The 13,484-nt window shown below is 46.6% G+C and overlaps 1 protein-coding gene across 5 annotated transcripts in view; it reads left to right on the top strand.

Annotated features, from left to right (window-relative positions):
- The first annotated feature begins 1,261 nt into the window (after positions 1–1,261).
- ST3GAL1 (ST3 beta-galactoside alpha-2,3-sialyltransferase 1) overlaps positions 1,262–13,484 on the top strand; it is a 79,253-nt gene continuing 67,030 nt past the window's right edge. For 4 of the 5 annotated variants that reach the window (XR_007508711.1, XM_049821935.1, XM_049821904.1 and 1 more), the window contains exon 1: positions 1,273–1,365. The gene's annotated coding sequence lies outside the window, so the exon portion shown is untranslated. Of the gene's footprint in view, positions 1,366–13,484 lie in introns of all 5 variants that reach the window. The other variant, XM_049821894.1, reaches the window with a different exon arrangement.

Here is a 13,484-nt window from a genome sequence, read left to right as displayed (position 1 = left end):
AGGGAAGGGAAGGGAAGGAAGGGGAAGGGAAGGGAAGGGAAGGAAGGGAAGGGAAGGGAAGGGAAGGGAAGGGAAGGGAAGGGAAGGGAAGGGAAGGGAAGGGAAGGGAAGGGAAGGGAAGGGAAGGGAAGGGAAGGGAAGGGAAGGGAAGGGAAGGGAAGGGAAGGGAAGGGAAGGGAAGGGAAGGGAAGGGAAGGGAAGGAAGGGAAGGGAAGGGAAGGGAAGGGAAGGGAAGGGAAGGGAAGGGAAGGGAAGGGAAGGAAGGGAAGGGGAAGGGAAGGGAAGGGAAGGGAAGGGAAGGGAAGGAAGGGAAGGGAAGGGAAGGGAAGGGAAGGGAAGGGAAGGAAGGGAAGGGAAGGAGGAAGGAGGGAAGGAGGGAGGGAAGGAAGGGAAGGGAAGGGAAGGGAAGGGAAGGGAAGGGAAGGGAAGGGAAGGGAAGGGAAGGGAAGGGAAGGGAAGGGAAGGGAAGGGAAGGGAAGGGAAGGGAAGGGAGGGAAGGGAAGGGAAGGGAAGGGAAGGGAAGGGAAGGGAAGGGAAGGGAAGGGAAGGGAAGGGAAGGGAAGGGAAGGGAAGGGAAGGGAAGGGAAGGGAAGGAAGGGAAGGGAAGGGAAGGGAAGGGAAGGGAAGGGAAGGGAAGGGAAGGGAAGGGAAGGGAAGGGAAGGGAAGGGAAGGGAAGGGAAGGAAGGGAAGGGAAGGGAAGGGAAGGGAAGGGAAGGGAAGGGAAGGGAAGGGAAGGGAAGGGAAGGGAAGGGAAGGGAAGGGAAGGGAAGGGAAGGGAAGGGAAGGGAAGGGAAGGGAAGGGAAGGGAAGGGAAGGGAAGGGAAGGGAAGGGAAGGGAAGGGAAGGGAAGGGAAGGGAAGGGAAGGGAAGGGAAGGGAAGGGAAGGGAAGGGAAGGGAAGGGAAGGGAAGGGAAGGGAAGGGAAGGGAAGGGAAGGGAAGGGAAGGGAAGGGAAGGGAAGGGAAGGGAAGGGAAGGGAAGGGAAGGGAAGGGAAGGGAAGGGAAGGGAAGGGAAGGGAAGGGAGGGAAGGGAAGGGAAGGGAAGGGAAGGGAAGGGAAGGGAAGGGAAGGGGGCCCGCCCCGGCACCGCCCTGCCGGGCTCCGAGGAGGAGGCGCCGGGGGCCCCCGGCGCCGTCTACGTGGCTGGGGGCGCGCTATATGAGCGGGCAGGAAGCCGTGCCGGGGAGGGAAGGGGAGGGACGGGGCCCCCGCCCGCAGAGGCTCCGCGGGCAGCGCAGGCAGAGAGCGAGGAAGCGGCGGCGGCGGCGGAGGCGGCGGCGGCGGCGGCGGCAGCGGCACCAGCAGCAGCGACCGCCCTTCCTTGGCCATGGGGCTCGGCGCCCCGCCGGCCCCCCGCGCCCCGCCGTGAGTACCGCGGGACCCGCCGCCCTCCTCCTCCTCCTCCTCCTCTTCCTCCGCCTTCCTCCCCGCTTACCTGCAAATCCTCCCGCTTTCCTTCCCCCCCCTCCCAAAATGCTGCAAAAGGCGCGGCGGGAGCCTCCCCCTCCCTTCCAGCTCCCCGTTCGGCCGTTAAGTTGGTTTCTTTTTTCATCGCGAAGTCTCGTTATTTAGAAGCAAAGCCGGGGGGGGGGGGGGGGGGTGGGGGGTCCCGGCGCTGGCGGAGCTCGCAGCATCCTCCGGTGGGTGCCCCGGCACTCCGGAGCGGGGAGGTTTCGCCCCAACCGGTCGGGATTTCCCCGGGGGAGGGGGACGGAGGGGACGCTGCGGGGACCGAGGGGGGGGCCGGAGCTCAGGCGTGCCCCGTCCGTGGGGGGACAACCCCCCCAACAACCACCCCACCCTCTCCCCAGACTCCCCCACGGCATCCCCCGGTCCACGGGGGACCCGGTCCTGCCCCCTGCAACTGCAGGGTGGGCGCTGACGGGCGGGAGGGATCAGCCTGGCGAAGTCCTGCACCCTGCTTCTTTTTTTTATTGTACTTGGGTTTGGTTTTCTTTTTTTTTTTTTTTTTTTTTCTGTCCCCTGGGGTAGACTGTGCGGTGAGAGAGGAAAGTCAGTATTACTCCGTTAGAAGGTGGGGGGGGGGGGGAAAGCAGACTAGCTGTCTTGGGTACCTGCTCGCACATCTCTGCTTGCAGAATTAATTTCCAGTGAAGTATAAATAAATAATCTTCGAGGTCAGCAGTTTGGTTGTTAGGTGTGTTTTTATTGCACTTGATGTATTTATTTCTATAGCAAACATAAATCCCGGGTCCTTACTGTGATTGCTTTTAGTCTTGGCATAAATGAAAACAAACCGGTAAAAAAAAAAAAGCCTCGATGCGTATTTACTCATTTGAGGCGCACAAGGTTTTTCAACTCTTTGTAACGGTTGGGCTTGTATGTATCCAATACACTGAAATAACTCATTGTATATATAATCGTGAGTCCGAATTACATATTTGCCTGCTGGGCACACACGTTAAAGGGAAAACCTCCCTAATTATGGATCTTTCAGAGAGATTGGAAGGGTGACAAAGCCCTTGTAATCTTTTGGGTCAATTTTCATAAGCTCTAAAAGCTCGCTTTGAAAAGGAAATTAAATTTCGGTGTGGAAAAGGGACAGGAAATTCAAGGATATAAAAAAGAAAGTCCCTATTCTACTTTGATCCTGTCCTCAGGAGTTCGTGTACGTTGGTGTTCTTCAGTGACATAAGTTAAAATGAAGAGTTGCCTTTAACTGGAGTCTTCCTGCCTCTTGGCAGTTCCGAAGATACTCAATTAGCAGCACGGTCCTCCTGTCTATTATTTACACGGCTTTAGCTGGAGGGGTGGCTCTGTGAAAAGCATCTGCTTGGAAATATTTGGATTGCTACATCCATAGCGTCCCGTGCTATCCATGCCAGCCAGTGCCTTCCACAGCCGATATGTTCACCCTTCCTTAATTTTTACGGCTCGATCCGAAGGTGGTGGTGCTGCTCTCACGCTAGAAGAAGTTGGAAGTTGGTCCTCCTCCCTGGTTTTGGCAACAGCACGATGGTTTTCTGGGTTTTCTGCAGGGCACAGCTGCGCTGGAGGTCCTTTCTGGGCTCCTCTGGGAGCCTGACGGTTTCTTTCTGTTTGAACAGTGTTCAGGTGGTGGCTGGGGGTGGAGGAGGGAATGGTTGGATGTGAATAAAAAAGGCGGATTTGTTTATTAGTTGAAGGCACTTGTTTTCTTGATTATCCTGGAAACAACAAAACCCCAGCGTAGGTCTATGGTGAACTTGGCGCTCTGTTCCTCTGCCAATTTCTCACTTCATTTACTCTATTTTGGTGCTGCTGTAGGGTAACATTTCAGCGGCAGCAGGTTTAAATCCTGTGCCTCAACAACGTCCCAGTCTAGGGTCCTGCCAAAGCAGCTTGAAAGCTACCACTAGATTTTTAAAGTACACTTCTGTCTAATATACATTTATTTCACCTTTCTGCTAGTAGCATGTAAGAGCATAGTCTCTGAAAGAAGAAAAGAAGAGAAAAATCCAATTCCTTGTTCTTTTGGCTCGCTCACTCGGTGCGCAGTCTGATTGTGCAGTGGAGAGAGTGAGTTGCCCTATTTGTATGATTTTTTTCACACATCCCGGCCAGAAAGGAGCTTGCAGCCTTGTTTGCAGTTTTTCTTCCAAACTTGATGATATTAGTAATGGTGATGGCATCTCAATTGAGGAAGGTAGCTTTCAAAACTAAACATCGTTTTACGTAAGACTTTGTATCTGCTTATCAATTTGCTTTTTTGTTTATGTAAAACTGGGAGTAATTTGAGGGGAAATTAGGGTCATGCAGATGGTAGTTCCATCTTCTAGGTTATAACAGCATCTTTTATGCCAAGTGCATTGCAAACACTTCTGTTAAATGATCGCAGCAATACGTTTTTATTTGGAGCTTCTTTCAGAAGTATTTTCAAAAGCATGGTGAAGCAGAAATGTGCTTTTAAAAGCAAAGGAGTAAGAGCAAATCCAGCTCCATAGCATGTTTCAAGTGCTGTTAATCCCACCACCTGGTGGAGCTTTTCATGGCACTGGCTGAGGGAACTCTGAATAAGGATGTATTTTTTGTCTTGTTTCAACACTGTCAGACGCTACATGTAAAGTTTCTTTAACTTTTTTCTTTCTCATACCAGACTTAATTAATTTCCTGTATCTTCTCTATATATTTTGTACTTTGCAGAAGGCAGCACAGGACTATCAGTGTCTTATCTGAAAGAGCACTCCTCTATAGATAGACAAATAAGTGAAGTAGGAGATAAATTTCTTCTTTCCTGTCCTTGTCTTTCCCTTGCAGTGTGCCTTTTTTTTTCTTTTTCCAAAGGCAATACGATGCTGGCATAGAACATGACTGTAACCTGGGCATCCAGAAGCTATTTGTTTTCACCTAGGAGCACTTCTTAAGTGGAAGAATTATTTTTAATAGCCAGCCCCTCTTCCAAGACACTCTGATGAAACCTTTCAGTGCAAGCCTGGTTAGCTTTGTACTAATAAGCTTGATTTAAATACGTGCTAAACAGCCTGCATATACTCAAACTAGCAAGAAGAGAAGCAGCTGCATTTTTGACTGATCTGAGATTACTGGTACAGGTTAAAATATGGGCATAAATGCCACTGAATAAGGCGTACTTTTGTCTTTCTCTGAAGTACGTAGTTCTGCCTATCTGCATCAAAACCTGTCTGTCATGTTTGTTATGCCTAATAACTGCTAAATGAAAATCTAAGTAAGTCAGAGGTATGCAAGTTAAAAATAACTTTAGGACTATTTGTCACTTACAATTTAGAGTGGAAATACTTACGAGAAACTTCCTTGTCCCATACACGTTTCCTGAGAACTATGACTAACGCTAGAGACACAAACTTGCAGAGAAATTGCTGTTGTAAATGTTTGTATTGATCTTATGGCCATAGTGCCTGTGTGAGTCTTTGACTCCTTGTGGCATATTTGAGACCCCAAGAAGGTGACTTTGATGTCTAGGGCCTCTCCAGTGGCATCTGAAACCTGTGTTTGGCAACTGAATTGACCCTGTGGGAGCTAGATGTGGTTTCTGGGCACTAACCTTCAACTTACGAAACAGGTAACAACACCAACGCAAGTGGCCTCTATTTAGGAGGCAAGTTCGTTAGAGAGGAGTTGTCTCCTACCTCCTGTGACTCCTCTTGTTCTGACAAGGGTTCTGGGCCACCCTGGCACTTCTTGACAGCAGCCACGGAGGAACTGCCATCACCCATCTGGTCACCTTTCCCACTCTTACTCCAGCTTCCTCTTTCCACTGGTGATGGGCGTCCCGCGCTCTAGTTTGTAAGTAGCAAACTCAAGTCACTTTGTCGATAACGTCCTATAAGGCTTTGAAAAGCTCCTGTAAGTCAGGGCTGCTCAACACCCACAGCTGTGAAATAGCCGTGGAGTGTGGAAAATGGGGGGCCTTGGGGGACTCTTTTGAAAAGAAACTCCCAATAACATCGGTAGAAGCTTGCTCTGAAGCATGAGTTAAGATTAGGGATGCCGTCAATTGTAAAGACCGTAGTAATTGTTAAAATACAATTCTGGGGGGAAAGGAGGGCAGAAAGCGATTCGTTCCTGGCTCTGCGGTGCTTTGAAGTGCTCTCGATTAAGTTCCTTCGTCTGGACTGACGTGCGCGTCCTTCCTCTGGGAGAAGAAGGCTTGTGCCTTGCGTACAAGATGACAAAGCCTTTGGGCAGAGAGGGGTTGTATTATTTCAGGAAATCTAGACATCACAAAACCACGGCCATTTCTGTCGGCCGATCGCGAGGTATCGCAGGGTGCAAAAGAGGCACAATGTAAATGGTTGTACCCAGTGTCTGGTGACAAATGTTTGAAGTGTAGCTTTCTTGCTCCGAGGACATCATCTCAACAGAGCCTTCGTTTTTTGTAGGAGCTTTTCCATTTCTTTGGAAGTCCTTTCTCCCAGCAGTAGTTTTCAATGCAGGCTCAGCCCTCTGTAGCTTTCCACCCCAAAGGGTTTGGGTAAAGGAGAAGTGAGTGGCTGTGGTCAGAGCCCACAGGGTCCCAGCCTGACCTTCCCCACCTCGCTGGTGCCTGACACAGGACTGCTGCTGGCGTGGAGGTGACCACGCGTACTCTGGGTGCCCCTAAAACTCCCCCGAGCCAGATCAGTCCTTCTCCATCCCTTTGGAGGATCATTCTGCACAGCAAAAACTGGCACGGTGAAGCTGAGGTATTAAATCGGATGCAATTTTAAAATCTCTCTGGACTAGATAATTGCTACTGACATTTTCCCAGGATCGGTGGATTTTTTAACTTTTTTTTTTTCAGCTGTGGCACACCAACACAAAACAAAGGTTGTTCCTTTTAAAGGACACTACATTATTTCTGGAGGCTGGATCTTCAATCAATGACTTAATCTTACTTATCTGAAATGCTGTGTGTGCTGACACATCACAGCGCTGTACCAGCTCGACAAAGAAATCTAATTCTATCAAATCTGCCAGCTCAGTTAATATGACCCTGCCAGGGAAGCATAAGGCGTCACCTCTCCATTTTTTTTTTAGGTAGGAATCAGGTTCCCTATGTCTAGCTCAAATTCAGTGCATGCTACACGTGGCCAGATTTGGATATTTTTTTTAAGGTACCTGCTTACATCCTGGCATCTAAAACCGTAGATCAAATTGGAAGATGTCATCTGAATATTTGAGTTGAAACATACCTGTTTGAGACCTACAGACAGTCCTTTGGGATTAGTCTTGAAGCAGAGACCTATGTTACTTCATCCTGAGACTTCTACAAAGTCATGTGTAAAGAACATGGTATAGGGCTACCTGCAACTTAAATCGGAGCTGACCTTACAGTATTTGTCTCTTTTATGACACTCTACAGTGCGTATGAAGCTGTCGGTGCAATAAGGGCATCCATGCCTATATCTTAAATTCCTTAAGTCTGATGGGAAATGGTGATGCCTTTTACATGACCTGCCCTTGAGCAGGTATACAGGCTGCAGCCTGCATTAGTGCGAGACTTTAGCTGCTAATGCTGTCGCACCATGCATCTCATACTTTCTCTTACTAGATCTTGATTTAAATCTGTTTGTGCAGATGATCTGACTTCTTAGATTTTTTGGTGACAAAACTGAGGAAAATGCCGGTGTACATTGAATCAAAGCAGACTTCAATTAAACAAAGGCAGGTCAAGTTAATTATGGTTTTGCTCAAGTGAAGCATTCTTGCTTTTTGGTTTATGTAATCTTAATTCCAGGTCCATTTCAAACTCTCAGGTAGTCAAAATTAGTAATTTTGAAAGACCGGAGAAGAAAGTTTGCCTTCAGAAATGTCAGAATGATTCCTCTGAATTTGATGTGACCTGCATCGACACAGTTTATGTCAGCCGATGGCAATATCGATATTATACCTGAATTTGGGTTTTTGTTTCTTGTCTCTTTGAAAGTATTTTTGTATTGAACTTACTATTCTTCAGGAGGTTCACCCAGCTTTTCTCTTCAGGGGCAATTCTGTGTGTTTCAAGTGAAGAAAGATCTCTCCTGCTTCTCAGTCTAATGCTTCTGAGAAGAATTAGAAGTCTTCCTTCTCGATCTTTCCCTTCTCTTTCCCCCTCCCACATCCTTTGCTTTTTCCCTTCAGATAAAATTTGCTCTTATTGAGAAGCGAAGACTGTATGAGCAGGTCTCCTGTGGCTTCACTCTGTGTCTTACAGACCTGCTGCTATTCCCAAACAGTTGGCTTAATTCTAACCTAAAAAACTCACCCTGAAAAGTAAAAATGAACTTTTGCTTGCCCTGTATCCCGTTAACAAAAGTTCAACATCAAACTTCGAATGTTAATTCTGAGGGCTACCTAATAATATCTCTAGGTGATCAAGCAGTGGCACTGGTGGAAACACAAAGCAGGTAGATACTGAGTGTGCATACAGGACATGGAGGCACACACAGTTCAGCAGCTGAGAATGCCATAACCTTTGCAATAAAGTTACGCAAGTTAGGAAGTTATCATGTCTCATGCTCTGCAGATTATGCTGTAATTGCAACACAGAAATGCAAGGAAAATTGCATTAGCCTTTCTAAAAGGCTAATAGTTAAACAGACTCTTGTGAAAACTCCTTTTGCTTAGGAAGGCAATATTCAAATGTAAACTAGTTCTTAGAAAATAAAATATGGAAATCAAAGTCCTCTTTTATTGTGCTAAGAGGAGGAAAACAGTTTGGAAGGGTAGCATGGGGTTGCTTTATAAATTTGGCAAAAGGCAGCTCCTTTCTTTTGGGCTGCCAGAAATGCCTATGGTGTGGCTTGCCCTTGTAACTGGGGAATCTGTAATGGATTCACAGGGAGTGCCTGGGCAGGAGGTGCCGCTGTGGGGCCATAGGATAGGGCTTTGCTTCAAGATCTCATCTCCAGGTGAAAAATTTACCTCCACTGATGTTATTCTGATGGCTGCGATGTGGCGACTCGAGGTGCCCGTGGAAATACAAAGTGTGTGTGAGGTACTGAGAGCTTCTTCAGAGCTTCAGGGAGAGTTTTCCTAGTTTCATCTACATTTCTCTCCTTCCTGAGTAGACGCTGACATGTCCTTCAGCCCTGCTGTTCTGGTACCTTTCTGTGGTTTTCGTCCTTCTTTTGCACGTGTTCTTCCTCTCACCAGTCCCGTTTCCACGACTGCTGCTTGCCAGAGGAGAACGGACTATTTCTGTGGCTCCCACCACTCCCCTTCCTCTGCCGTGCTTTGTTCTCTGTGAGCCAAGGTCAGAGAGAACCAAGACATTGGGAGAGCTGGGAACGCTTAAACTTTGCATCTGAGGACAAGTGTGTGGTGGTGGGAGGACACGCTTGTGGCTCAGAACCTGGAGTCGGCTTGGAGAGCCGAGCCCTGTCCCGTCTCAGCTCTCTGCTCCCGTCTTGCCTGCTGTAAATGACGGTGTTTCTATTTGGAGGTTGGGTTCAGCCTGTAAAACGCATGGAGACTCCAGTAAGGACATAAACATTGCTCTTGTAACCAACAGCTTGATTTTGACATAGGGAAGGTAAAAGAAAATCTTAAACTGCGTGGACAGAAGAGCTCTAGAGATGAGATGTTGGCTTTAGCGATTCGCTGTCTGCCGCTCCATTGAGTAGTGCAGTCATCACCGATGTGCAAAAGCACTGCCGATGCAACAAAACCCACCTATATTTCTGCTTCGTCTGCTGCGATGAGGTTATCGCTGTAGTGCTGCAAGGATGGTGCAGTTTGGTGCTTTTTCCATGTGGCTGTCGGTGCGCTGCTTTTGCTTGCCTGGTTCCTGAGACCTTACAGGGGAATCTGCTGTCACAGCAGATTTTTCTGTGAATATTGCAAAAATATGCAAAAATAGATACGCAAAATTAAAAACTGCTGCAGACGAGAAATGACAGAGGAAAAGCCTGTATTGTGGTAGCAGGATGCGTGAAATAGCAGCAGCTACACAACTCTGTGATAAAACTGCGGGGACGCTGGAGCGTAGCCATCCTGCCATCTCAAATGGCCACTTCATTAGCTTGCTAGGGCAGCAAGATGTATGTGTAGTCAGGGAGACAACCTAATAAAGCAAACCTATTAAAAAGCGTACTGATTACAGACAAACTTCACCCCAAGCCACCAGATTAGGTTTGATAGGACTTGTTTAACTACATACATAGTTGTGTGCAACATTCAGGTGCTTTTTGGCCGCTTTGAGAAACTGCGTTTCATTCACCTGTAGGATACGTGCGCTGTAAAATATTTGAGGACACTGGAGAACTGTCATGCATGTTCCAGACTGAGGACAAATGGGGTGGGTTAGGTCTCTTACAAGTGGGAATTTCACTCAAGTTCCAGGAAATAAAAGTGATAGAAATTGAGACACCTTCTTCTGGTTGTGGTTTTTTTTTTCATAGTCCTTTAAAATCATGGAAGCTTTCAGAAAAAATATATATATTATCAATATATATATTTGCCCTCCAGGTATTGCTGTGATTTGACATAATGCTCACAATTCAGACAGTTAAATTACACCAACAAGAGCTGGGTGTAAATGCCCAGTTAAGACACTGATTTATGCCCTACCTGGGCTTCTCCAAAAGCACTGTAACTCTGCCGTGTAAAACGGCCAGTGCTTCAAACAGAAGTAAGCCTCGAGCAACTACATAAGTGGTCATGAGGCCAAAGAGCGAAGGAGCAGGAGATAGATGCTGGCTGTTGAAAAAATACAAGGTTGTTGAAAATTACAAGGTGATTCAGTAATTGCAGAAGTGGCTAAAACATTTGCTAGTAGCAAAGGAACAAAGGAGTTTAGAGTAAGTTGCCTCTCTGCAAGGCAAGTCTCCTGTCGATACTGGGTCGAGTCTAAGTATTGGCAGAGGATGTTGCTATGTAATTGCTATTCATTTTTGGGATTTTTTTTTTTTTTTTTTTTTTTTAATAGGGGAAAAACCAGAGGTTTGGATGGAGAAGAATCGATAGGTTAGATTTACATTCCCAGCTCGTTTGGAGGGGGATGTCTCTGCCTCACAGAGCACCAGGAGAAGAGGCTGCTCATTTTTTCCTCTGCTGCCATCTGACCTGCTGCTGGCGTAGCAGAGGGGTTCATTTGTCCTGCTTTGTCTCTGCTGGCTTAAAAGGACGATACTCGCTTTTCCTTTACCTGTAAAAGCTCTGGATGAAGAATGCTATATAAAGCTAAAATTCTACCAGATTAAGCCAGAAGTGCTCAGTGCGGTCACTGCTTCTATTGTTTCTTGGAGAGGAGCTTCCCCCACCCCAGTTTAGATAGTAGCCCTTTGTCCCTGTGGCTTAAAATAGCCAAGTGCTGTCTGTGGGGACTGTCATCACACTAATTGACAAACAATCCTAAGAATTTTGCCCCATTTAAAGTTGTTCTTTTGGAAGAAAGACAGTTGTCCTGTGGGAACAAGCCTGACCAAGAGTTAGATGTTAGTGCAGCAGAAAACAATCCTTAGATCCTCCTCAGGCGAGCTGTCAGGGATCCACACATCCAACTTTTCTTCTTTTGTGTGTGTGTGTGACTTCTTAAAGACGCTTTGCTCAAAATGTCATTTCCCTGTTTTATCTTACCACATGTAAACTTAGAGGTTCTCTGCATTTTATGAAAAAAAACCCCAAACAACAGCACAGCTTCATTTTGCAAAAAAGGCATTTCGTCAAGGTGTAACTCTCCCCTGAGGTTGGTCTCAGAGCTGCTAACCACACTTTTGGCATGTCTCTGAATTTGGAAAATAATATTATGAGTCTTGGCTGTTGTCTGCCAGTAAAAATTTTACGCCCTTACTGTCTTGCTTGGAAATTTACTGGCTGCGATATGCAGACGCAAAAGATATCGGTGTGTGTCCTCAGTGTGGTGCTTCTCCTGGAAGAGGCTGGAGGTGGAACAAGAGACCCTGAGGCAACCTGGTGTGCTTCCTATGGGAGTTTCAGGCTTGTTTGGCAGAGGTGCACTCACCGCGGGTGGGATTACCAAGGTGGCGTGTAACCCTTCCCACTCGGAAGAAACCAGCCGGCTTTGCAAGACGTCTCTTCCGCCAGGTGAAACTTGGTGCCGTTGAAACTGGTGCCACCTGCTCCTCCGCTGCTGGCATCCTCCTCACTTAAATTGTGAAATGTGGCATTCTGCCATCGGTGCCCGAGGGTCACGGTGAGGGTAAAACCAGGTGAGACTTGTTCATTTAGAAAAGTATCTCTTTCACAGTCCCTCACCTCTACAAAGGAAACCGTTCTGAATTTGTCAAAGCCCAGATGCCTTTTTTACTTTTGTATCTAATCAGGTTTCATTTGACAAGTGTAGCTCTTAGAGACGGAAATTTTGTTATTAGGGCACTGACACTTTTCTGAATATTAAAAACCCTCTTGCTTTTACAGCTGTCAGAATCAATCTTTCAGATCTCCCCTTCCAGCTGCCACACTCTCTTCTGAGCTGATCGCTACTCCTGAGCAGGTATGTGGCAGCATTGCTTCGGCTGGCACCAACAATATTGACTTCCAAGGAAATTAAGGTGTTTCCACATCTCGGACCAAGTGCCATGTTTTGGTTTTAATCCTCTCTTCCATCAGTAACAAATGCTGCATGACGGTTTCACCTTTCTCCAAGAAAGAATAGGGTCGTGGACAGTAACCTTGTGTATAGACTTGTCATATCTAATGAGCTTATTAGGGCTTGATCTGCTCATTACCTGGAGACTGTTGAAGGCAAGACCAAAATATCTCACGGAGTCAGAGTGAGTAGCATGGTTCCCTCTGAGTCAGCACAGGGATGTTGCTCAGCACGTGTATTTGAATCGATTGCTGAAGCTGTCATCTGCTTAATGAGACTTAACAAAGCTTGTGACGTCTTATAATCTTTAAAACACATGGCAGTTGTACAAACAGGCTTGTTGATGGTGGTTTCCTTACCCAAAGCCAACAGGACTCTTCAATCTCTATAGCAGAGCACTTTTCTTAGAGCCATCAGTCATCAACATCCGAAAGTCCAGGTGAAGGTAAAGATAAAATTTTCTTTCTTACAAAGTTACCTTCCCCTTCCCAAAGGAAATTCTTTCATAGGTGTGTCAGCCTTTGATAGTCCACTTATAGCTCCTATTGAATTTCAACTTCCTGTCCAAAGTTGTTGGGACATGAGAATGTTACAAGACTGTTTTTCTTCCTCAAAGGCCACAGAGTAAGGGATCCTTGTCAACATTACATGGTAAAAGATTTCAAACCTGAGGAGTGATCTTTGAGGCATGCAGTGGGAACCTGCAGAGTGACTTGGGTGGTGGGAGAGTTAAAATTGGGGTTTTTTTTCAGGAGGTGCGGAACAAAGCAGCGCAGCTGGCGTCTAGAATTAAAGGTGTCCTTCAGTCTGCTCCATAGGCTATTTTGGGAGGCATAAACGATGTAAGCATCATGGCAGGGAGACTAAACTACTCCACATCAAATGAGAATAGTATTTATGCAAGCTCATACTATCCTTCTCAGTGGGTAACTTCATAGTTCCCCATCACTTGTGAGGTTTGTATCTTGAGCTAAATAGCATGGAGACTTTTATCTTAGCCTCTTTCACCACGATTCTCTAGGTGCACACTCAAACGGGTATGTTAGCAGGGATGTACCACAAGCACGATGAATGGCAAAAGTTATATCGTTTTGGTATTGTTGCACAGTGATGCACAGTTTCATCGAGGTGGTGACTTGGTTTTTGACCTTACCTAAAAATAAGCAAGGTACTCACTGGCATGTTTGTCTTTTTATTGCCTGACCTTTCAAAGGCGACGGTGGCAGGGGAAAGACACAAATGACTTTCAGATGACATTGCATTCATTTAACAATGCTGGAATTCCTGTTGAGATGCTTCCTAAGGATGTTGCATGCATCTAGCAAAAGCTCTGCTTATATTTTCCATTGATATATAGCCAGAACCAGAGACAGATGCTGTAAATCAAAGTAATTAAATGTGTTTGTTTCTTGTAAAAGATGGTTACTGTAGTTCATTTCATGGTTCAGGGGTCAGGAGGAATCTTTAAACACAACTTTGCCTGTGTAATTTGGGG

Source organism: Accipiter gentilis, chromosome 2 (assembly GCF_929443795.1).
Source record: "Accipiter gentilis chromosome 2, bAccGen1.1, whole genome shotgun sequence".
Lineage (NCBI taxonomy): Eukaryota > Metazoa > Chordata > Aves > Accipitriformes > Accipitridae > Astur > Astur gentilis.
Note: the sequence above shows the minus strand (reverse complement) of the source record. Positions and strands in the feature narration are given on the sequence as shown.